A 27,466-nucleotide genomic window follows, 5' to 3' on the forward strand; every position below is an offset into this window, starting at 1 on the left:
AAAATATCTGATACATTAAGATAAAATTCAGCATAAAGGCAATGATATATGACAAAAAATATCAGGACTTCTATCATGAACTAAATTAAAATGAAATGCAATCGGTCTTACAGTAGCAACACTTGATATCTCAAATGTACTCTGGTAACCTTACCAAAACCTGTGGCATACTTTGTCTGCTATAATACATGTAGCAAGAAAAACAGCGCATAAACAACAATATTAATATCAAATTGATTTAAAAGTGTAAATACTGATGGAATGTTCACCGACACAGTTTTTACATATACAAATTGAGCATCCATTATATATGTTAAGATCTCTTGAACTGTCCATAAATTAACCATATGGCTTGGGGACTTCCTGTATGAGAATGTGGGGTAGTGGTGACTATATCCACCAGATCAAAACGTGTAGCAGAACTCCAAAGTAGCAACAGCACAAGTAACACAAAGGATCCAGCAGAGAACTTGCAATATTATCATATGCTTTATTAAAATAATAAAAAAGATAAAATTGAGCAATCCAAGATAAAACAGGTAGTGGTGACTATCCCCCAAATATCATAAATGTTAATAATATGCCAATGTTTGCTCAGGAATCTAGCTTTGCTCTCCTGAAAGGGAGAGTAGCATTTAGCAAAGTAGATATCTTCTTTATAGAGATCCTGACAGGCCTGAAAAATATTAAAACTCCCCTTATAAAAAGTAATAGTCATGTCAACCACCCTTTATAAAGGTGAATCAGGGCTCTATTCAGTATATCCCCTATGTCTAAGCCTAGATGTAACACATCTTGCTCAGGCTATGTGCTAGAGAAGTAGGGCATAAACCCCTTAACCTTAAACATAGTAGAGTTTACAGTAAACACAAGTTGAATTTGTAATAACAATCAATACTTAAATAATAAGCCATGCTTTGTTTTTGGTAATAGTGGGTTTATCCAGTGCTAGTGTAGTTTGGTCATAAGATATAAAGCCTGATTAATCAAATAAAGTCAGGCCTGAATTGATCACCATTGGACTGAGCACCATAACCCATACCCGATCACAGATTTATGCTGTCATGCAATAACATTTTCAAAAAAAAAAAAAAAAGAAATGTCATTTTGTCATTTTTTTGTTTGCTTTTTTTTTTCTTATGCCTTTATATAAAGGAGCATTTTTTCCACCTCTCTTCTGTAATGTAAGACAGAGAGGATGGTTTTGTAATGTAATACATATACTTCAGTCTGCATATGTAGGTAAGCATGTTCAGTATATTTGCCTTTTGTAATATGTCGGTTTTTGTTCAGTGGTTGTTGTGTCTTTCGGCTTTTCCCGGTTAGGGGTCGCCACAGCGGAACTCCGGTCTGCTAATGATTGGCAGTAGATTTTTACGTGCCAACTTGCCGGGCCTGACGCACAACATTCAACGAAGGAACGCCCATTCACTCATGTCGCCACACAGAAGACGCTCTAACTGAGAATCGAACGGAACAACGTCTTACTGTGAGGTGACAACGCTACCGCAGCACCACCACCGTATTGGAAATTTGTAGTAATGACCATTGGTATATTCTAGCTGTGTAATATATACTATCGTTTTCTCTAGTTTTAGAAAACACATTGCAAAGTGCATTAATAGATGAATGCTGTGCTCTTTATAACTAAATATACACTCATTTTGACATTATAGATGAATCAGCAAGATGGTTTGAAAGACCAGCAGGGACCAGATTCAACAAAGCCAACACTAAGTGTACACAATATGTATTCAAGTGCATATTTATCACATTTTTGTGCTTTCTAGTCACTCAGAAAGATTACACTAAGTGTACATGTAGTCTACAGTTTGTGGTAACCTTAGTGAATCCCTGTCAGTATTTAAAGCTGCAAGAATATCAGTAGGAACACTAAAATTAGGAGGAAGAAGGTGTGAGTTATGTCTGTGTTGTCTGTCACTCAGAACAGTATACACTTAGTGTAGGAGTTATTGAATCCCAGGGCAGATATATATAGAACATTAAAGTAATTAGCATGCATTTTTGTTAATCTGGTATGTAAATGGAATCACCAGTAAAAGGAAATGTAATGATACACTGATGCAATTCTCATGGGACAGACTAAAGATGTACTGCTTGTGCATATGAACATGAACATTTTATTGCTTGCAAAGGATATTTGTTGACTGCAGTTGCTGCTAGCAGCTAGTCTATTATCAATGTGCTACTTTGAGTAAGTGTTGTTGTACTGTGTGCAATATAGATACATTGGAGTGAAGAGAAGTTCAAAGGCTGTTTCTTATTTTTGTCTGGGATCATTTAAATGGTGTATTTTTTCATGCAAAACTGTTTTTGTTTAGTTCCCCAATTAACGGTAGGGGGAAAATGGTGACAATATGTTTTTATGTTTTTGTAGCTGCACTGATATGTATTACAGTATGTCTACCAAAGTCATTTCTGTGAGTAACTGTTGATTTATCACTACTATGATGACTGGTATGTTTAGTCAGGTTTAGCACAAGCAAATGTTAACAAGTTGTCTTTATAAAATCATTAATAATCATATTAACTGGCCTGCTGCTGTACTATAATTGCACAGTGGTTTATCCCAATATCATGTATATTACTTATAAATATTGTGAATACTACAGCAGTCAGTAAAAAAGAAGTTAAATGTCATGTGGTGTCAACTGATGAACTTATACAATTCAGTGAAATGTTATCCAAAGAAAAGACACACACACACACTTAAAACAGCTGTCATTACTGAAATTAATCCTAACTAATCTGTCAAAAGACAAGCTAAATAAAATATGCTAGTGCTATGCATTTTTTGTGAATGTAATAAAGCAGCTTGCTGAGCTGGATTATTATAAACAAACTCTGAACAAAGGTGCAGTTAATGTGGACAGATTAAATCCGAAGCAGCATTTAACACTTAACACAACACACTAGACTGTTGATAAACAGAGGTTTGAATGATTGCATTAGTGTGAAAGTTCTTGTAAGATGTAGCAGACTAAAATGACTTTTACTTTTTTAGGTGATTTATTGTGAGAAATGTATTTTAGCTTTCTAATATTTTAGTTTAATAGCCAGCCTGGTAGCATATAAGGATAAAATCCTGCCTATGGCCCAGGTAACTGGAGTTTGATTAGTGGCGTGAGCATTTGACAAAGCTGGCAGGCAGAAGGATATGTCCATCCTGGGGAGGGGATTGGCCACATACTGTAGTAATCTTTCAGAAGTAACAGTGAATGTATCCTTGGGTGACCATGTGGTTAACCAAGCCACCACCTGGTGTCAGTCCACATTGAGCAAGTGCATGGGATATGCATTTGCAGAAGGGGAAAGCATTGTGACCCCCCATGGTGATGTTTTTTGTGTGTCCCCACTAGAGGAGAGGTCCATAGAAATCATAGGAAATACAAGGCTACTTAACCAGAGGCCATGTGTGCCTAGCCAATAACCATCCTTAAACTCTGCCACCTTTTTAAGGAGGGAAAGGCCTGAAAATCCAGGAGGGAATTTTAGGGTACCTATCCAATTTTCCAAGCTAGACAGAAGATCACACTGCTTGCATGCAAGGGAAGCCTTTTCCAGAGCAATGGAATGTGCTGAGTAATCACATATCCCTCTGTTTAGTTTTATTTCCTGATGTGTATTGAGATCTCTTGTTCTGCTGTTGAAGGCACTATTTGACTTATTAAGTAAAAGAAAGTCACAGAAATTACAATCCCTGAGGGCACAGTAAGCAAGGCACAGGGCTGCTGTCAAAAGCCTGTAGGACAAGAAGTACAGGGACAGGAATGCTAGACTCTACTGATAGCAAAGAATTCTATGGCCATCAATCCTTTTCATTAGGAATTTCTGAAACTTTTCAAGTTTTTGTTTTATAGGTCTTATGCAATACATGCCAGAGTGCATATTATTATTATTATTATTATTATTATTATTATTATTATTATTATTATAATACATAAGGTCTGATCAGAGATGAGAAAAGAGGAATAATAACTTCTTCCGTTTTAGAAGAAGATGCCTTTGGCGATTAATTGTGAGGGATATAAGAATTATCTAACTATAGTTGCTATATCGTGATCAAAGGAGGGAGAGTCATTGATCCATGTGCCAAGCGCCTAATCACTGTCCCACTAGATAATGGGGCATTACTGATGCAACAGGTTGTAGAAATTTGTTGTTTTCAAAGGAGATCATACTGAATTTATTGGCATTAAGTTTGTGCCCTTCTTTTGGTGCAGCAGGAGTTACTTGTGTTAATTCTATTTAAAGTATAAAAGTGCCATTCATTGATCTAAGCACTACGCCCCCCCCCCCCCCAAGCTTACAATCATCAGCAAATTTCATTAACTTGCGTCCTTGTTGTCAGTTTTAAGATAAAAAAAAATAAATTCCAAACAGGAGAGGCCCCAACACAGGGCCCTAGGGGACACCATTGGTCACCTATTCCCTGACTGAGAAGGTGCCACCAACTCTGACAATGTTTGTTCAGTCCTTAAGCCAGTTTGCAATCCATCTTACCAAATACAGATCAATATTTAAGGCCATTAACTTATTTACAATCCCATTTTCTGGCATACCTCTCAACCTGGAAACATCAAAATTCTGGACAAAGGCCCATGAAAAGTAAGTACAACTGGCCAAAAATCGGGATGCTAATTAGCATAACATTTGCATATATAATCACTAATCCCCTCCTACTCTAATAGAACTGCAGGATACTAACAGGAAGATTGAAGTCACTAAATAATAATACATAATAGCAGATATTTGAATTTCAGACTTCATATCCCTCAGAAATTACATAATAATGCAAAACCTGTTATTCTTGCAACAAGCTGAGTTTACAGGAGCAATATTTAAAATCTGTCCCTATTTTTGGGCCTTTGTCACACCATTATTTTTGGCTTTGTCCATATTTCTTGCTGTGAGAGATTGAGAGGTATGGTTCCATGTACAAAGACAGTATCATACTTCTGTAGGATACCATCAATTGTGGGAGTTTCACAAAAAAACATGTAGTAACACACCTCTATCAAACTGACAGACAAGTTCAAGGGGGTAGCAAATGTGTCAGAAGGTTCAGTCAAATAATCTAATAAGCAGCTCAGGTATTAAAAGTCAGAAGGGGAAAAACATAAGAATTTCACTATTAAACATTTTTAAAACTAAAGGAATCTGTAACTGTAAGCTCTGGTACAATTCACTGACACAGTATCATACAGAAAATCATAACAGTTACAAATGAACAGCATAACTTCGAGGCAAACTCGAGGACCATTATGTCTTTGTGATTCATAGACACACACACACACACACACACACACACACACACACACACACACACACACACACACACACACACTACATCATACACTAGTTTATTAGACTCTTCCCTACTGAGCAGAGCCTATTAACAGAAAGGACCCTGGAGAGAAAAAAAAAGTTGACAGGTACTTAGCCAAGAGCAGCCATAACATGCCAGAGTGAATGTGCCATGTATGCTGATGTCATATACCTCATTCTTAGCAACTTTAGATTTTTCTGCTTCACTAAATACACTGTGAGGCTCCACTGCCTAAAGCAGAGAGTATTATTATTCGGTGTTGTTCCTCTTGTGTATACATTACACATGAACAAGCATCTTCTACATCCCCAAAGTTGTCACCCGAACTAAAAAGTAGAAAATAAATGCGTATCTTCTAAAGTGCCATTAACCAATTTGAAGACCACTCTTAGAAACTACAGATGTAATAATGCCACAACCAGTTGGCTCTGAGTTAACTTATTGCACCAGTATGTAAATCTGGCACCACGACATACAGACATAACTGCAGTCTTGACACCACAAATTAAAATACATATTAAGTCAACAAACTCAACGAAATAGTCCATCTTGTCAAAACTCTTGGTAAAAGTTACAACACCATACCTAATTTGTAAACAAAAAAATGTACATCAATCTTACAAATAACTCGAAAAAAAGCTGAAACATGGCTTTAAAAAGATTCAAGAAAAGCTTTGAGATATCTGAACAGAAACATCAAACAAAGGAAACAGCAATGTGTGGTGTCAATGAATACAGAGGAAGCAGAGCCGGCCTTTAGTCAACTGATGCCCTAGGCAAAAGGCTCCACAGTGCCCTCCCCACACCACCCGGTACCCCATCCTGGCATACCTACACCATCCAGATTACTGGAAAAGTGCCCCTGCTAGAGCGGCGCCCTAGGTGGCTGCCTAGTTGGCCTATGCCTATGGTCAGCTATGAGAGGAAGTGAGAAGGCAATTAATTATTTAAATCCCCTGTGGTGGGCACCTTAGCCAACATACCATCAATGTTTAAGCTCTGGAAAGTCACTTCAAAAATTAAAACCCACTGTCGGCAGTTATTTTTATTGGACGTGGTGGTGGTGGTAATTCTCTATGTACTTCAATGTAAATAACAGAACAACATCCAAAAGTTACACAGCTTCTCTCCCTCTCTTCAGAGAATCCTCCAGCACAGCTTCTAGTCTCCTCCCCTTCAGTCCAACAGTAAATTAAGCCCATTGCTCTGGGAAAAAGAAATCTGATCAGCAGTTATATATGTTTCCTACCTCCTTTATAAATCATAGCAGTTTATTATAGGCATCTGCTATTAAAAGTGTACTGCCAACAGTCTTGTCAATTGTAATACACAACTGCTAGAAAAGGCCCTCTTGCACCCACCAAACAGGCCAAATCACAGAGTGGATACTGCTTACTGGAACGGTTAGCAGTTTTTCAGATGAGTTTACTTTATTTACGATTCTACAAGGGGTTAACCATGGATGAAAGCACACATAATATCGACAAAGCAAACATTACACCGCTTTTAAAGAGTGACCCTTTCAAAATGTAGAGCAGCTTATCCACGCTATGAAACAGATATATGTAGGGCTAGTCTAGTTAGGCAAGAAATTACATAAATAAATAAATAAATAACCATCTGTAGCCCACATTGTTATCATTCACACAAATGAAAATCTCCAATCACAGTCTTAAAAAAAATAGTTGCACAGCATACTGAAACTACAGTACTTTTTCCTATCCTAAACAGCATATTTACCAAAGAAAGCACAGATTACTATTTCTTTCCCATTGCTGTCCACAGCTTTATTTTGTCTTAAACATTACAATCACAAAAGAAGGCAAAACTATTGTTTCTTTCCTATTACTACTTAATATGGCCAGCTTTCCTCCCAAAATGTATCTGATAATGTCCAACCAAAAAAAAAATGCCAAATACACAACATAATACCAGACTTGCACCAAATGACAGACAGTAGCTTAGTACAATGATCTGATTCCTTTGCTGCAGTTGTTTTTTATTACTGAAAAGGTATATGTGTTTTTTATTTCATTAGTTTTTACTAACCTACCTGGAGGACAAGCCACCAGAGTCGGAGAAAGTAAATTTTGTCATCCTGATCCAGGCCTATGGACTCTGCAGCAGAATTTAAACTTTAATTGTGTTGTTTGCAGCTGCTGCTGCTATTTCCAATAAAAGCAAAGAATGTCTCTGACTGTGTCCAATATGCAGTCTGTCTACCTCAAGAAGCTGATGTCATCATGCACGCCCCTCCACATTCATGACATTGTAGGATACGCTGGTGATGCATGATGACATCAGCAAAACAGCAACACTTGTAAATAAAAATAAAAAAAAATTGAAAAAATTGGAAGTTGAAGGGGCCACTTGGGAATTTGTGGTACCCCATTATTTTGCCCTCAGAACAGGTAAATACCAAATAATTTGGTACTGTTGAGAGATATGTTCTCTGGTACAGTGTTGAACACCTTGGCCTGGTACAGTTATTTACAATCCCCTCCTGTGGGATGGTGTTGAACACCTTGGTCTGATACAGTTATTTACAATCCCATCCTGTGGGATGATGTTGCATGCCTTGTCCTGATACAATTATTTACAATCCTATCTTGCTGGATGGTATTGATCACCTTGGCCTGATACAATTTTTTTACAATGTCATCATTTGGGATGGTGCTGGACACCTTGGCTTGATACAATTATTTACAATCCCATCATTTGGGACGGTGTTGAACACCTTGGCCTTAAGTAGGTAGTATGAACAGTGTGCCTACTGTCTACTACCTGTGTGAACTTTTAAAAGAAACTCACAAGATTAAGGAGGCATTTATGGCAGGATTTTAATGATTACAGTCAGAGCCGTCCTTTTGAACAAAGGAAAAATGTTAAGTTTTTTAGGAATAATGAGTTTACCCCTAGAAACAAAAGGAAGAGGAAATCTATCCTTAAAAAGTCCAATAGTGATACCTCGGGGGGATGATTTTTCATCCCATACTGATACGGAAATGGATATCTCTCAAACATCACCAGCGCATAAGTGCTGTTTTTCTAAATATGGTCAAATGGGTTTAGATAAAATCCCTTTAGGGGAAGCAGAAAATGGGGGGGACATAAACACAAACGTAGGGTCCAACCCCAGCTTAACACTGGATAAGATGTTACAACTTTTGGAACCCAAAAAAGTACAAACAATGTCATAAATATTTCTTCTGCTGTTTTATCTGCTGTTGAATATGACTTACTGAATAAAGGCTTAAACTTCATACCTGGCGTTATGGTCTCTGAAAGTGATTTTGTACAAGATTTGGTGTCGTTTTGTCAGTTACTTAACCTTAAGTTATTTTTTAGGGACTCTGATCATGTCAGTGGATCTCAAGAGACTGGCTTTAAATTTCATCCTTCATCTATCATGCCACCAATGAATAAACATGTTGAAATTTTTCAAAAATGTATATTAAAAGAACTACATTTTGATTTGTGCTATACTGAGGGGGTGCTTTCCAATAATTTAAATCAGCGAGAGAGGGAGGCACTAAGTGCACTTAAAAATAGAAAGGATCTGGTTATTATACAGGCTGATAAAGGGGGATCCATAGTGGTCATGGATTGGAGTATGTATGAAGCTGAAGCCAACAGACAACTAAATGATAGGAGATTTTACATGATCATGCCTACAACCACACGGTTTAAAGCACAAATTGATGAATTTTTGGATCTGGCTTTTGATGAGGGTATTATTGATGAGAAGACATGTTTTCATCTTAAGGTTAAGGAACCAGCTTCACAATTTCTTTATTTGTTGCCCAAGGTGCCCAAGGATCTCCTAATCCACCAGAGTGACCAATTGTTTCAGGCAGGAGCTCATTAACTGAGCCCATTTCTGTATATCTTACTAAGTATCTGGAACCCTTATTGCAAGCTGTTAGGGTTATTATTAAAGATACTACAGAATTTTTAAATATCATTGCTGATGTACATTTGGAAGACCAATGGTTGCTTTGTACTTTGGATGTTACATCGCTTTATACTAGCATTCCTCACTGGTCAGGGTTAATGGCACTGGATTTTTGGCTTAATGAATTGAGGCTATGTAGTCCTGGTTTTAATACCTTCCTTCTCTCTCTAACTGAACATGTGCTAACGAAAAATGTCATTTTCTTCAATAGTAAGTGTTATTTACAGATGAGGGGTACTGCAATGGTGGCCTCTTTAGCCCCCCATATATGCAGACCTTTTCATGGGTTATGTTGAACATTTCATGATCTATGATAGAAGTCACAACATTTTCATAGAAGAGATCGACATTTGGAAAAGGTTCCTGGATAACTGCTGGATGGTTTGGAAATCTGATGTTGCACACTTGGGAGAATTTGTGCAATACTTGAACAAAAACAAATGGGGTATCCATTTCACAGTTATTTTTGATGGGGAATGTATTTCCTTTTTGGATGTGATGATCAATAAACTAGCAGATGGTACCCTCCAGAGCACAATGTATAGGAAGCCTTTTCATTAGAACTCCCTTTTACATGCATCCAGCTGTCATCCAGGACATATTGTTAAAAATATTCCCAAATCCCAATATATGAGGATTAGACACATTTGCTCTAGAGAAGTAGAGTTTGTAAAATTTAATGATGATCTAACTAGTAGGTTTATTGAACGGGGATATTTGGCCAAGGATTTAATCCAGACTAGTAATATAGTTGGTAAGATGCCCAGAGAGGAATTGCTTAGTTATCAGAGTCATAAGTCTAACAGTGGATCTAAAATTAGATTCACGACTACATTTGGTAGGAATACTAAACAGTTGGCAAATCTAATCCAATGACATTGGGATATTTTGTTATCAGAGGAGTACTTGGGTGAAAAATTGGATAACAGGTGTGCCTTTTCCTTTTGTAGGGGTGTCACTTTAGGCGGGCACCTCAGTTTTTATAAAAAAACACCCGTTTTCCAATGTGAAAATCCAACGTACATTGGACGGCACTAGACTATTTGGTTGTTTCCCTTGTGAGCACTGTAGTTTTTGTAGATATGTTCTTAAAACAAAGGAGTTCACATCTAAGAATACTAAACGTATTTTTGAGATTCAGACGTTTGCCAACTGTAGTAGTAATTGGGTAGTGTATTTGGCTGTTTGTCACTGCTCCACATTTTATATTGGTCAAACGTCTAGATCTCTAAAACTGCTTATCTTGGAACATCTAAGTAATATAAGGAACAAAGTTATTACTAATGCACTGTACAAACACACTCTTGTTCACAATATGGCCAATTTTCATTTTACTATTATTGATAAGGTGGGTAGTCAAAGATTTAATAAAACTAACTGGCATGAATTTCTAAATAAAAAGGAAAAAGCATGGATCATTAGACTGGGTGGGTTATTCCCACTGGGTCTGAATGAACATTTGTAAAGATTTATAATTATTCTTTAGTATGGTGTATACAACATATATTATATGTGTTGTTATATATTTTTTGTTAACAGGTATGTTCATTTTTTATATTAAAGGTATGGTAGGTTAGTTAACTATTACGGATTTTGTATTGGTTGTAGGGGTGACTGTTTTTGTATAAAAGAGAACACCATTGGGGTTGAATCACATTGAAAAAGGCTTTTGGGCCAAACCCGGTCTGTGTGTAAATAGTCTGTGAAGATTTTTGTGCTATAATGTACTAAAGGGACAATGACTAAGACTTAATAAAGTCTTTTGATTCTCTGTGTGGTGCTGGCTGTTTTCTGTATTTAAACTTTTAAAAGAAACTCACAAGATTCATTATACGTAGCATGGCAAAAAGTAACTGAAATACTGGAGAATAATGACTGCAGCAGATTATAATCAGGAAACAATTGTATAGAAAGTCAATTATATGTCAACAATAGACACCCTTGTAAATACATTATTTTGGTTTTAAAGTTTGATATCTGTTTAGAGGTTTTAGCCTACCTTTTTAAATAATTTGTAAATACTTCATTGTCATAAATAACCTGCATTCATGCTTTCTTGTTTTTGTAAATGAATAAAAATATTTACAAAAAAAAAAGATTAAGCAGGCATGATCTGCAGTTAATAAATCTGAATTGCTATGAGTCAAGTCTGATCAAAATATTAATGTCATGATTTATGAGGTCAGTTATGATGCACCCTATGGCTTTCCAAACAAGACTCCTAAAACTATAGGCTCTAGCCCCCAAGATCAGTGGTGGGGCTTCCCTTATAGAGAGGTATCATCACCACAGTGCACCATGATTTGGGGACATAGCCTAGCTAGGCTTAGTTTGAAGAGTTTATGGAGAGGATCAGTGAGGCTTGCTTGGTACTGTTTATAAGACAACCTGGTATATTTTCAGGATCTGTGGAATAGCTGTTCTGGTCTGAGAAAGTACTTTAAGGTGCTAATGCTTTGAAATGGTGGGGTGTGACTCTGGAGTATTTGGAAAGAGATTATCATTTTAGGGAAGAAATTGACAATGAACTTTAAAGCCTTTTGAAGAAGAATAGGAGGCACCATTATGGAGAAATTCAGAGCAGTGATATGAATTTTTCCTTAGGTTTCTAATGTTGCTAAAGAAGCAAGCCAGTTTCTTTTTGAGGTTTTTATATTCTATTCATGTTGATGAACATGGTGTGTGGCTAATATCCCACTGGACTGCCACCAATTAATGTGACATCCTCCACTTAAAACCCAGGTCAGTAATTAAGGAGCCTCAATCCTCACCACTGACTCCAGTGTGGGAACATCACTGAAAACACCAGAGCACAGAGCACATAAGAATAAAATTCCACAAGTCCCTTAAGAGCACAACAGGAACACAATATTTTCCTGGCACTGGACTATATACCTCTGTCCACCTCAAATGTAATCTCTTATTATGCACTTCAGCACAATGTGTTCCAGTTTAAGACCTCTGACTCACTCACTCTCAATATAAATTCAAATCTCACACACTCAAACACTTATGGAAAGCCTGACACAGATTTCCAGCTGTGTCCCTTTCCCAATACAAATGGTAACACTGCCACCAGAGTCACACAGGTTTATACACCCTTCAAAGGGTGATCAATTATTAAAAAGTAAATATCAAAATAAATGATAGCTATGACCAGAATCAGGCAGGTATTTGAAGTGACTTGGGGAGTATCAAACAGGTATATAAGTACTCTCTAATCTCTAAAGAACACACTGATTGTCCAACTACAATGTAAAGTAATGAAAAACATGTAATAATAAGTAAAATGATAATAGGAATGCAAATCAATAACTTTCAATAAACGCCAGAATTCAATTACCAGAAATATAAAATTAAACTGTAGGAAAGAAGTCCATCATTTTAGAAAAACTCTATCGAAACTTTCCTAATCTAACTGGAGAATACTGTTCCTGATCTAATCTAAAACATAACAGCAAGGCAAAGGCAGGCTTACAGTTTGTGGTGAGTTTATTTTCTTGGTATCCACTGACTGCAACTCTTCACTAACTGCTCAGCTCTTACCAAACTGCTCAGCACTAGCAGTCTCAACTGTCTTTTTTTTAGAAATAACAGTCAGCTGTTTGAAAAAGTTATTTTTCCTCAGTCAGCTGTTCAAAAAATCACCTAGCAACCAGGAACATTCTAATGACATCACCTACTGTTCAGCTGATTCTTCACAGTTTGTACTTTAGAATCTCCCTCACAAACATGTGCAATTAGAAATGTATCAAAACACTGACAGATTCTTTAAACAGCTTGTATAAGCAGGGAGATACTCAACATTTTAAAAACTTATTTTCATTTTCACAATTAGACATGCTAGCATACAATACAGTTACTCTGAGAATATATATACATGGTAACACAGATGTCAATATTTTCATTTTTCTTCACTTTGGGGTCTGGCCTTAAAAGGTTATTTAAGCAATATCTTCCTTTTGTGTACATTTTTTAACACCTGTTGACCACCAGGGTAATTTGTTATTAAATTTACTACTGTATTTGCTTCTGGTTGGGACTCCCTTGTCAATGCATTTATTTAAATGAGTGAATAGATCCCCAACATAAGTGACTGTATATTCCAGGTCCATTGTAGGGTTTGTATGGGTAAATTTAGAACTTTTGTCATACAATTGTAGAAAGCTTGCCTTTTTGAAGTCTCTAAAGAGCATAGCTTTCAATCTGTTAGAGCAACAAATCTGGACAAAGCCTAAAATAATGGGTGGACAAAGGCCCAAAAATATGGGCAGCTTTTAAATATCACTCTTATAAACTTAGAAAGTTGGTAGAATAACAGGATTTATATTATAATTAATTTTCTAAAGGATATGAAGTCTGAAACCCAATTGTATTTCATTAATTAGTGACTTTAATTCTCCGTGATTTGTCAGAAAGACACAAATATCATGAAAAACAGACAGAAATGTAAGACAAAAATCTGGAGATTCTATAAAATTCTGTACAGTTGACAGACATGCCAAAAAGGGTGGTGTTAATTATCATAGGAGACCATATTCTGAGGGTAAAGATAACCAGTTGGTGGTCTGAATTTAATGATGAACCAACCTGTAGTAGGGAACATGCTGGAGCCAAGTTAGTGAGAACTAGGCAGAGAATGTTACTGCACCTGGTGCATTTATGGACAATTTGATCCAGGGAGTTTTCAAATACCCAATGCAAGAAACATTGTGCATACACTGCATTAGAAATGTAGGTACTGCTGTCTATGGAGGAATAGTTGAAGTCAGGAAGGATTATTAAGAAGCCATTACATACTGGGATATTTTCAAAAAATGCCAGGAAAATTTTCATGGTCCTTTGGGACCACAGATGGGAATCGATAACAAGTTACAAGTTGAAAGTCTGACTTTCCTAGTGTGAGTTGCTAGAGTTCTAAGAGCTCACTGTGGGGGTGCCTGGGTATCACTTTAGACAGGATAATCATCATCATCAGCATCATTAACCCCCATTTCCCATTTCCTACATGGAGTCAGGGTGTCATGTCAACTGTTGCCACCTCTCTCTGTTTAATGCCACTCACCTGCCTTCTTCAACACTCATGCCTGACTGCCACAGGTCTTCTCTCACACAGTCCATCCACCTCTTTGCTGGATGCCCTTGTTTCCTTTTGCCTTCTTCCTGTCTGTCCCAAATCTTTTTCACTAGAGTGTCCTCAGCTTTTCTGCACATGTGCCTGAACCACCATAATCTGTTCTCTTTGACCTTTTCTGTGAATGGAGCTACTTTGGCTTCTACGCTTATGTCCTAATTTCTTCACCTGTTCCACAGTGTGTACCCTACCATCCTTCTCAGGCATTTCACTAGCTTCCATATCTACTCTGCCTTTACAGCCCAGGTTTATGTACCATTCTCAACCAACCCTCTCAGATACTTGAAGCTGTTAACCTGTTCCACTATTGATCCTTCTATCTCAATTCTCAGCTTCTTCTGAACTCCACCATTTGCTGCCATTACAATTGTTTTATCTATACTCAGTTTTATCCCATGTTCCTTCAGTTTTTCATTTAAATTCCATATTCTTTGCTGAAGTTCTTGCTTGGAGTCTGCCTGTAATGCCACATTGTTTGCATACAGCAACTTTGTTGATCTTTCCCCTCGACCTGTTTTCTAATGTAGTCCATCATCAATATGAACAGCAATGGGCTCAGAGCTGAACCTTGGTGCACACCTACCACCCCACTGGGAATCCCTCTGTATGACGTGAACACTGTTTGTACTTGATCATGGGATCCTTGTTCATAGCTTGCACTAATTCTACCAATGTTTCTAGGACTATGAACCCCCAAAAGACTGCCCAAATCAGCTTTCTTGTGACCTTGTCATATGCTTTAACAAAGTCTAGGAATGCCCAGTTGGACTTTTTCCTCATCTATAGCTTTGTGTCAACTATTTCTCTCACTGCAAACATTTCGTCATTTGTGCTGCATCCTGTTCTGAATCCAAACTACACATCTCCTATCTTACTTTCTACTACTCTGCATATTCATCAATCGATCACCCTATCCAGGACTGTCATGCAATATGACAGAGGTTTGATACCTTTGTACTCCATACAATTGTGAATGTCCCCTTTGCTCTTGAACACTGGCACTAGTACACTTGTTCTCCAGTCATCTGGGATACATCTTTCTCTTCAAACTGCTGTGAATACCCTCAGGAGCCATTTCTTCCCTATCGCACCCAGCATATTTATTATATCTACTGTGATCTCATCTGAGCCTGCTGCTTTCCCCGACTTCATTTTCCTTAGAAAAGATAATATCTCCAACAAACACTGGAACTTCTCTGCAGTTTCCAGTGGACTTAAAGGCACAGAAGACTGCAGGGAGGAGCACTATCATTACACTTAAACCAATTCTCAGTGACTACACAGACATGGATGCATTCAAGATGCAGAAGTGCCTCCAGATCAAATCATTTATTGTTAAAAGAATCCTAGTATTAAGGATCACCTTAATATTGTCCAATTTATGATTTGATTTGATATGAAAATAGAATTGCCAAAGATTCCAAAAACAACCACAAGGCATTCTATAACTATGTCAAGAATCTAAATGGCAATGCTCAGATCTGCTTTGAGCTACAACAGAATGGCATTAAATATACCGATCCCAAGGATATTGCCAATATCCTGGCAGATCAATTCAGTGCCAACTTCACCCCCCTCAAATCCCCTGAACGTCCCATCTCAATACTGGAAGATTGCCAAATTCTGGTAATAACGGCCACACAGGTAAAAAACGCACTCTCCAAAGCTAAGAATACAGCATCCATGGGATCAGATGACATCCCGGGCTGTGTACTACATGGACTACAAAATGAACTGGCACCTCACCTAAGTGTCATGTTTAATCATAGCCTCACCTCAGGCTTTGTTCCCACTGAGTGGCAAAACAGCTACAGTTATCCCACTCCACAAGGGGGGATCCACCTTAGATTCCAGGAACTACCACCCCATCAGTCTGATGAGCCTGATCTGCAAGGCCATGGAACATATTATGATAGAAATTATAAACAAAGACATTGGCAACCTTCAAAAACTGGACCCCACCCCCCCAGTTTGGGTTTGTGAAGGGCCGATCTTGTCTCCTGAACCTGAATGACTTCTTCAAATCAGTCTCCAGAGCAATGTACGAGGGTAAGGCAATCCACACAGCCTATCTGGACATCGCCAAGGCCTTTGACACCATCCCCCACTCTGGAATCATAGATAGACTTACTAAGCTGGGCATTAATCCCTACATCACTCGATGGGTTGTCAACTGGCTTATTGACAGAACCCACATTGTAAAAGTAGCCAACTCCAAATTCAGCTCCAGACAAGTGACAAGTGGAGTACCTCAGAGTTCAGTTCTGGGACCGCTCTTGTTTGGCATCTACTTCTCTGAAGTACAGGCCAACACTAAGGAACTCTGGCTAACAAAGTTCACAGATGACTGTAAACTGGGAGCCATTATTGAATCCTCAAATGATATGGATACACTACAAAAGAGCCTTACAGAAACAGATGCTTGGTGCCAGAGCCATGGGCTCAAGCTCAATGCCAAGAAATGTATAGTTATCCCCTTTGGGGAAAAACATGTACCCATGAATTACCACATAGGTGGCAGTACACTAAACACCAAAAGTGTGATAAGAGACTTAGGGACACAGGTGGGCAGTGGTCTCACCTTCAATAACCACATCACCACAACAGTCAGGAAATCCTTCTATGTGGCACACCTCATCACTAAGGGCTTTTCATCCAGAAAAAAGGAGGTCATTGTCCCACTGTACTCATCCCTCATTAGACCCATTATAGAACACAATGCCCATTTGGTATGTACCTCTCAAGACATCTGCAACAACTGGAAAGGCCGCAGAAATGCCTCACTAAAAGAATCACAGGCCTAAAGCAAATGCCCTACGCTGACCACCTTAAAAAACTCCAGCTATACTCTGTTGCATATCGTCTACTCTGAGGCAATCTCTGCTTAACATACAAGGCCATGTCAAACCCAGAGCTGTTGGACATGCTACACTTAAAGAAATCCCAATCCCTCAGAGCCACACACTCCAGGGATCTAAATCTTGTCATCACAATAAACAAAACATGCTGAAGGAATAGGTTCCTGACCCAGAGACTCCCCAGACTCTGGAATAGACTGCCCATACATGTCAAGCATAGCGCCTCTTTGGCCCTCTTCAAAAGGAACCTTGATGATTGGATGGGAGAAAGGAAATTCACCCCGAGGATCACATCAGTCACCCTGCTAGACAGGGGTCCAGGGAAGTAAATAGTGTGAGAAGAAATAGCCAGATATTTGTTACAGCTAGGCTTGTATAGGCCCTAGGGCCAATAGCCTAGTATCAACCTATGAACCTATGATTTGATTAGTTGGTTTGGCTGGTATGTTCAGTAGATGAACTCTGCCTAAAAGGCATAATGGGAGCAACAAAGGCTTTGGCCAGTATGCAAAAAACAATGAACAAGAGGTGTAGACCATCCTTTGCAAAACTGAATTGTCAGTCATCTCATCCTATGGACAGATATACTGGAATGACAACAGATATTTACCCAATTGTTGAATTTAGTTATCTTTCCTTGACTTTAGGCATCATTCTGAATGAAAGGAGGATAAAACCAATTAAAACCAGAGTTTTACTTTTACCCTTGACTGAAAGTGTAACAAGTATCAACAAATCTTTCTATATGTCCTTCATGGGTTTTCGTGCCAGATTGTTCACTCGTGCATAATCATGCATATTTGTAGTCCATGACAAGTCCCAATTCATGTAAAACAGCACTCCTCAATGACCCTATTTAAGCATAACCTGGACAATTGGATGGGAAACCATAGATTTACACCAGGAGTTTTACCTATGTCCCTCTTAGATAGGGGCACCCGGTGCTGATATTAGCTTCACGTGCAAACATTGACTGTATATCTTGGTCCATAAGGGAAAAGGGGTATAACATGACTAGGCTTGTAGAGGTCTTAGGATCAACAGCCTAGTAACCTCTTAAAAATTGTTCACTCACGCATGGACTACAACCATGCCACAGACATACTTACTGGTGGAGAGGAACCTGAGGGCTCTTGATATGTCAGCATTCCTGGCTTCTAATCGGTAGTTAATTGGACCCTGCCCTTGTTCAGCCTAGTGAGCATGGAGCTGGTGTATCCATGATGCTGGCAAGAGCATACTGGAAAAGCTCACTCAGACTCTGCCACAGCTTGCTGTAAGGGAAAGGCTAGCTTGTTTTTGCTTTCTTGTATCTTGTATTGCTTCATTGCCTTCTTCTATTTTATATATTTTGATTTATTTTCTTTACATTATATTTTGCTTGTATTCTTCTTTGAATTGCATATTTAAACTAGGAAAGAGACCACAGCTGCATATAATGTGAATTACACAGAAATTAGGACAGGTCAATTAAGGTTAATTACCTGTTAACTGAGGATGGACCTAGGAACTAAACATTTTATTTAAGGGGTAAAATGAAATATTTCAAGGCTTAGTGGAAAAGCTCACTCAGTCTCTACCACAGCTTGTTGTGAGGGAAAGATTAGTTTGTTTTTACCTACTTGTATGTTGTATTGCTTCATTGCCTTGTTATGTTTTGTATATTTGGATTTATTTTCTTTAGACTGCATTTTACTTGCATTCTGCTTTTCACTGCATACTAAACTAGGAAAAAGACCACAGCTGTGACTCTCGTGAGTCACACAGAAATTAAGTTTTACCCAACTCTCCCACCCTGGTGTTGCTGTGTTTTTAAACTCACCTTTAATTTGACCACATGTTTCCTACTATATCTACATTCATTGGTCATTGTGAGTAAGCACAGAATTATTATTTTGTGAAATCGCTCCCATGTTTAAATTTATTGGCTTCCCACTGTATTTCATAGAGTCAGAGCACAAAGTGTCCACCCCATTCCAATCTAGCTTGCTGTTTTAAAATGTGTCTCTCCACTTAGATAGCTAACCCTCCTCTTTCATATCTAACTGTTTAGTGCACACTGCAGCTCTTAGGATTTTAAACCATTTTTCTGTCTCACCTTTAAAATCTGCAACATCTACTCCAAGACCACCAATTATTGAAGAGCCTATGGTCTGCCTCTCAATAGTCATCTTGGGATTGGTGCTTATGTTTTCCTCCTGGTGAGAGAAGGACTATAGTGACATTATTTTCTGGAGACTGCTTATCACCAGGAACCCTGATAACTGCTTCATAAGTGTCAGCTTGGAATTTGTGCTTAATTTTTGCTCCTAGTGAGAGGAATGAGCAGAATGCATTGATTCCTGACTGTTTCTAATTCGGCAGTGAGTGTCTGTGTTAGGCCTTCCTGATTGGTCTACTTGCTATTCAAGGCATCTACCAGGAATAGTCTACAACATGCCTATAGACCTTTTCATTATCTAGGACAAGACTGTTTATCACCAAAGAGCCCATGATCTGCTTCTCATCTTTGGATTGGTGCTATTGTTTTGTTTCTGATGAGAGAAGAAGCAAAGGAGCATTGTATCCCAGCAGTGTGAAGCTGGGGGAGACCAGCACTAGTGGTAGCCAGACAGTAGTCATTCAGGTGACTCCCCTGTTTTCATCATTTTTGACAAAGCTAATCCTTTCTTTTCAGTAAGTACTGCTTGATTTGCTGCTGTCTACCTAACTTCATCATATCTCCCTAAATACTTCATCCATAAATCATCAGATCTACTTTGTTTGCCGCAAATGTTTGGTGGTGTTCTGTATAGACACAGACACCTTGAAGTCACATTTTTGTCTTGTAAAAGCACCCTTGAAATTTCACCTAGTTGCACACAGGACAACTTGTTAGCAGTGACAAGCATTGCCCCAGAGTTGCAAACCAGATACTCCTGACATTAGTTTATATTCTCACTCCAACCATCTAATTAATAAAAACAGTCTTTTGCCATGGATATGAACGTTCCTGTTATCTCAGTTACCAGCTTGGTGGATATAGACATCCTGTGGCAATGTAGAAATTTCCTTATGTTTACTGACAGCTAGTTAATTCTCAAATAAAATGATATGGTGTGTGAGAGATGTATTTTTCACAGTGTCACTGGAGGCAAAGCTATCACATAAAAGCACTCCTAATGTCAATCAGGTTGTTAATATTAAACACGCTGCACACATCACACACAGTTCAAAGCAAACACATAGACCCACATATACTGAGGCACTTAAATGTGACCTTTCTAAACCCCAAAGACCTCCAAGATGAAGTACACATAACAAATACCCTTAAGAGCCCCAAATGCAGTCTTTCAAAACAATACCCCTAACACATACAGCCACATCTCATGGACCATCTACTTCTAAGCCCATAAGGCAAACCACTATACATCCAAACATGCTGGTCATTGTACGCTCCATTGTGAGGCACACTGATGAGAAAGTCACAGTCAGTTCATTATCAGGGGCCAGGATCCACCACATTAAGCACACACTTATGTCATTGGACTACAAGTACCAGTCATAATCCATGTGGGTGTAAATGACTTAAGATGTACCTTCCCCAGACTATATGAAGAGAGGCATCATGAAACTCTCGAATATGTGTCCCAGGCTGGTATGAGCCTAGCATTGAGCATCATTTTACCTTCTCCAATGATGATGCAACAATATGAACAGAAGATGACTGACTTTAATAATTGGCTTAGTTTCTGGTATCATTCTAAGGGGGTGCAATATTTGTCAGCATGGAAGCAGATGGTCAACAGACCACACTGCTTTGCCAGGGATGGTCTGCCCCTTTCCCCTCTAGGCTTTCAAATATTAGCTAAAACATTGCTCTCCTTTATAGTGCTCAATGCTAGCAGTCTAAAAAAAAACACTACACTCCTACAAGCCCTCCTCACCCTAGAGAATGCAGACATCTGTGCAGAGACATAGTTTACAGCCATGGAGAGCACACTGGTAGTGCAAGGCTATAATGGCTTCTATACATTTAGGCCTGCTACTATACAGACAAGAACTAAAGGTGGAGCTGTCTAAATTTACATCAAAAATAAATATACCCAAGGTTGTTCAAACAGGACAATGCACTTGAGTTTCTTCATGTTCAAATCACCATAAGCAAAATCCCCTACTAGTTCATTGCAAGTTATAGGTCCCCTCTATGACCCAGGAAACCCAAAACATGTATTTAAACTTATTGGAAACACTCACCATACAACACAGTACTGTATTCATGGGCAACTTTAATTACGCTACTATTAACTGGGAATCATATACAACACCAAATGTCAGGCACAGAGATTCCTGGATTTACTAAACACAAACTCCCTGGACCAGTTTGTCAGTATACCAACAGGGTGCAAACATACTGGATCTGGTCCTCACTGATGTGGGAGACTGCATACCCCTAGTGTAATGTCTTCTCTAGTAAGATCAGACCACAAAAGGGTCTCCTTTGAAACAAAAATAAAACCTGAAAACCCAGCTATCTATGGATTATTCAGGAACTACGCTAAGGTTAACTTCCTACTCTTAAGTCATAACCTGGCAAAATGTCAAGCCCCGTTAAACCCTGCAAGCACTTATGCCTACATAGAACCTTTCACAGAAGGCCTATAGAAGCTAGTCAATAGCTGCAAAGAAGCAACTGTACTGACCAGGAAGAAGTACAGAAGTAACTCAAAACACAAGCTACCCTGGTGGAATCAGTAAGATGTATAACAGAAGGAAGGACATCATGACAACAATTAGAAGATGCAGCACCTACCAGGATAAAATCCCTCTCATTAAATGAAACAAACAACTCAGGGGGCAAATAAAGTCTACCAAAGCTAACTTTTAGATAAATTTGGCCTTCCAAGCCTCCCAGACTAAGGACAGCCACAAGGCTGGCTTCTTTAGCAATGTCTGCACCCTCAAAGGCAATACACAAATTGTGTGCAGAGCTCATTGTTAATGGAGCCACCTATACTGAGCTAGAAAATAAAGCAAACCTACTCGTTGACAAATTCAGCTCAAACTATACTCCCTCTCCCTTCCTCAACATTTCCTCAGGAAATAGCATCAGATATAACTCCCCCTGCTATCACTAGGGAACAGGTCCTTAATGCTCTCTCTAAGGCCAAGAACACTGCATCAATGGGCCCAAACAATATCCCAGGATGCCTTCTAAATACCAAAAAACATGACCTATCAGGTCCTCTGGAATTGCTACTTAACTGTAGCCACCAAATAGGCTCCCTGCCTCACAAATGTAGAACAACAATAGTTATCCCTCTACCCAAAGGTGGGCCATCTACAGACCCTGGAAACTACAGACCTATAAGACTCACTAGGCTCATATGCAAAGCTATGGAAAGAATTGTCATGGAAATGATCACTGTTGACATAGGAAACCTCCAGACACTGGACCCAAGCCAATCTGGTTTCATCAAGTGCAGGTCATGCCTAGTCAACCCATGGACTTCTTTGAGAAGGTCATCAAAGCAATGGATGAGGGCAAAATGTATCACACTGCCTACCTTGACTTGGCCAAGCCATTTTGGCACAATACCCCACTTGGACATTGTTGGCAAACTCAGGAAGTTACGTATAAGTCCTTATTTTATTGGTGAATAGCCAGCTGACTTACAGACAGGACCCAGGAAGTTAGAAGTAGGGACTCCACCTCTACAAAGAGGCTAGTTACAAGCAGAATCCCTCAGGGATCAATCCTGGGACCATTCATTTTTGGCACTTACTTCTCTAAAGTCAGTGCCAATGTCAATGGCCTCTGGATGACTACATTTACAGATGACTGCAAATTAGGAGTAGTCATAGAATCCGCAACCAACATAAATATTCTCCAGGAAAGGCTGACACAGACAAATAATTGGTGTCAGAGTAATAGACTACAACTAATTGCCAAGAAATGCATAATAGTATCCTTCAGGAAGTCATCCACCCCTGGTAACTATCATATTGACATTGCACTCCTAAGAGATGACCCAGTAGTCAGGGACTTAGGGACACACATGGACAGTAACCTAGCCTTTGACCATCACATGGTTACAGTAGTGAGGAAATCATTCTATGTTGTGAAACTTATAAACAAAGGTATGGCATCTAGGTCTAAAGAAGTCATTTTTCCACTGTATTCAGCATTCATCAGACCTATCATTGAGAACAATGCCTTTTGGTATGTACCTAAACAGGCATATGCATCAAATGGAACATCCACAGAGGTTCCTCACTAATAGAATATAGGGCATAAGTAACATGTCCTATGCAAACCACCTCATGACCCTATCCCTGTATTCTTTCTTCTACAGGCTGTTGAGGGGAGATCTATGCCTGGCATACAAGGCACTGTCAGACCCCATCCTGATGGACCTCCTGCATATTCGCAAAACAAACAACACCAGAATTACCTATTCTGAAGACCTGAACTTTGCCTGTGATATAAATAGGACCTGCTGGAGAGACAGGTTTGTATACCAGAGACTACCCCTTCTCTGGAACAGGCTCTCCATCCATGTGAAGCAGAGTTCCTCCCTAACCCAACTGAAGTGCAACTTGGACAACTGGATGAGGAACAGGAAATTCATTCCTGGTTTGGCACCTATGTCACTAATGGATACAGCCTGTAAATGGTCCATCTCCCAGGCTCCTGCTTGTAAATGTTTCATCTCCCAAGCCCCAGCTCACACTTATCAAGGGTAACAGGACTTATAAGAGATTTGGGATGCATGGCTAGGCTTATAAAGGCCCTTGTGGTCATTAGCCTAGTAAACACCAATGAACCTATAACACTCAATGATGGACCCCCCCCCCCCATTGGCTCGTACCCTAGTGGATCTGGGAATGATCTCCAATGAATGGGTTTGAATCCAATAGGGAGAAGCTTGATGGCCTGCAGACATGGGGGCAAAAAGATATATAGAACAATATTTTAGATTAACAGTCTGACTGGGTTCTGCTGTCATGTGAATTTATTTATTTATTAGTTATTTATTTGCAGTACATGAAAAGTCCAACTGGGCCAAAAAGAGCCCCTTTTCTGCAGAGGACCTGGGAGAAAAGTTCCACATTACAAAATTTAAATACAGAATAAACAAAACATAAGGTACAAATGTAATAATTATAGTTATAGTAAAACTTGTAAGAGGAAGGCAATACAGTACAGTAAAGCAGTTACAGTAAGACGTGAGAAGCAAGTAGTACAATACATTATTTTTAAGCTACAAAAGTATTATAGTACAGTTTTAAAAATGTAGTACAGCCTTTGTGAAAGAAAAGGCATTATATTTCAGTCTTTTAATGTAGAAATGCTAAGAGAGAGAGAGAGGGTTAAGGTGAAAGAGATTGTTTTGTACTTTGAAGTTGATAATTGGGTAAGTGTTGAATACTTTAAAGGGGAGAAAAGAAAGTGGTAGAGTACAGTTAGATAATGTGATAGAGCTGTTAGAGAGAGAAAGGGGGGAATATAAGAGGTTGAGAGGCAAGAGGATACATATTTTGAGCAGGGAGGGAAGACATCGTGCTAAAATTTTATAAGCTGTAAAGATGTGCTCACAGGAGAAAGGCTAGATCAGTAAGGAGGAGGAGGAGACAGAAGAGCAGAGAAAGAGAGAAAGAGAGGGGGGGGGGAGGAAATGTGAATGAAACAGCAGAGAGAGCTACCAAGGGGAGACAGAGTACAGATAGTACAAACATAGTCCATTTAATCCTGGATGGGAACAGGAAAATATCCACGGTTTGCTTAACTATTCTTTTAGTAAGGATTTGAAGGAAGAAAGATTAGTTGCTGTTCTGATGTTAAGAGGTAGGGAGTTCCAAGCTTTAGCAACAGAGTAGGAGTAGAGACTTTGGTCACAAGAAGTAAAAGGTTTGGACTGAATTTGTTCTTCAAATGATTCATTTTAATGCTGGTATTTGGCTGATGAAGTGTGACAAAAGTATTTATTGCACTGATAATGAGTGTTCCTTGCGGATTGCCTTTATTTTTCCATTGTCTTGCCTTGAAAGGTTATTTTTAATTTTTTCCACATGATCTAGTGTATTATACATCAACGCAATCAAACTGTTCAAGCAGTGTTAACAACTGTTGTGTAAGCAGCAAAACATAAAACTGATTGCTGTCATCAAGAAGTAACAGTGACAGAAGTGAGGATTCTTATCGCTTTCAACCACCATTTAAGGCAGTCTGATTCTCTTTGCCATTTGCAACCAGACAAATTAAAGCGTCATATTTCCTGCTCACGAACTTTGAAATGTTTGCTCATAGTAAAGAAATTCAATTACTTTTAATATCCCCCACAGACACAAAGAAGCCTGACCATTAAATGTCCCTCCAATGGCCCATTCCTTCCCTGATGTCTGATATTCTATAACATTAGAAGAGGTAGAAGTTTCATGGACTGTTGTTGCCATCCATGTGGGATTACCAGATATTTCATGATGCTTCCTAACACTCCCTTCCTCCACTGTGTAGGCAGCATACAATGCCACTCATCAGAATCAAGCTGCCGTACTCAATACCCCTGACAGGTTATTGCATAGCCCCTGTATGTAAGTATCTTTCCTTCAATACTTGATGATAAAAATTACATATGTGCTTAAACATGCCTAAATGTAAACAGTAGCCCTTCAACTGGTTTACAACTACCACCTATAAAGTGTCAGCATTACCTATACATACTTCATTTATTTATTCATGTGGTTGATTAGTTGTCATTTTTTTTTTTTGTCTGTATCTAGCTTAAAGCCCTAGTATTATTTCGGTGTACTTATTTACATGCTGGACATTTCAAGCATACATGCAATGAAATTGCGCGCACTAATTGTCTTTTTGTTTACTTTGTAATAATGCCTTGTTTCTGGGTATATACTCAGAATAGATTCACTTCCTTGATAATGGTATTATAGAACAGCATTTGAAAAAAATAGAATTCTCTGTTGTCTAAGTGAATACAGTCTTACGAAAAACATAGGTAGTGCCATATTTTAACTTTCTTAAAGGAGAACTCTTCCCAAATGTTGTTTTCTTTCCAAAAAGTGATTTTCCTTCCCTGAAATCCAACACTAAACATATCACATACAGAAACAAAAACATAATTTAATAATTATTCCATTTGTTTAATTTCAAACCTTTCTTTCTACATTTTCTCACCATCTGTTACACCATGAAGGCTACTAACAGTGTCAGAGTAATTAGGTTAGGTCACTTATTCCAACTTCACACCTCAGATAAAGTGTAGCCTGGTGTCTGAATAAAAGCAAAGCTTTTAAGCTTAGTTTTCAGATGCAAATGAACAAGAAAACATAACTTTTTTATTATTACAAATTAGTTGTATTTTTCTGTAATCAAACTCCCACAAAGAAAGAAACTATTTTCATCTTACTTTTTATTTTCTGTCAATATTGGATTTTGAATTTTTTTCTACACTGTAGAACTGCATGTTTTTATGGTGTCTTGTTATGGCATTTTGCTTTGTTTAACGATTCAGTGAGTTAGGGAAGGAATATTAACACCAAAGATTTAATTCTAGCTACAGTATTAAAACTGTGAAGGCAACACAAACCATATCAGCCCAAGTAACACCCATTAATCACAGGGGTAAGATTTCTCACACTTTAACACAACTACAGTTGTTACTTTGAAAAGAACAATTATCTCGGCTACATTTTCAAGCCTATCATCGGAGCTTTTCTCCTCGGGCCTCTACTGAAAATGGACATATATCCGGTTAGACTAGCCCGGTCAACAAATGTAAAATAAACAAACAAACAAATAAATAAATAATAAAATCATTTAAACATTACTTAAAAGCTGTATCAGAGAATTAATGCAATAAAGGAAGCAAAGTAATTAAAAATACGCATTGAGGCTAGGAGTCAAAAGTTGGTAGTCACATGATTATTGTAAGGTGATGAGTGAGAAAGTCAAAGTACACGATCCTCTCATCATAGGGATTTCTCTCTGTGTCCCTCTAAAATGACATCAGGAAGCTGAAGGCATTGGCTATAAAACAAAATCATGCTACCCATGGCAGCCCCTTTTCAGACCATTTTGGTGTATAACAAATTATGAAATAATAACAACTTACTTTGAAATAGAAACATTAGAAATGCAGGAAAGTTCAAGATATGCTGACATTTTTTTT

At 38.5% G+C, this 27,466-nt stretch overlaps 1 protein-coding gene across 7 annotated transcripts in view; it reads left to right on the forward strand.

Moving 5' to 3' along the window:
* Positions 1–27,466, forward strand: part of LDB2 (LIM domain binding 2) — a 1,425,612-nt gene that overhangs the window by 1,106,322 nt on the left and 291,824 nt on the right. The window lies entirely within an intron of this gene.

The sequence above is a fragment of the Protopterus annectens genome, chromosome 2.part1 (genome assembly GCF_019279795.1).
Source record: "Protopterus annectens isolate FY-2018-M chromosome 2.part1, PAN1.0, whole genome shotgun sequence".
Taxonomy (NCBI): Eukaryota; Metazoa; Chordata; order Ceratodontiformes; family Protopteridae; genus Protopterus; species Protopterus annectens.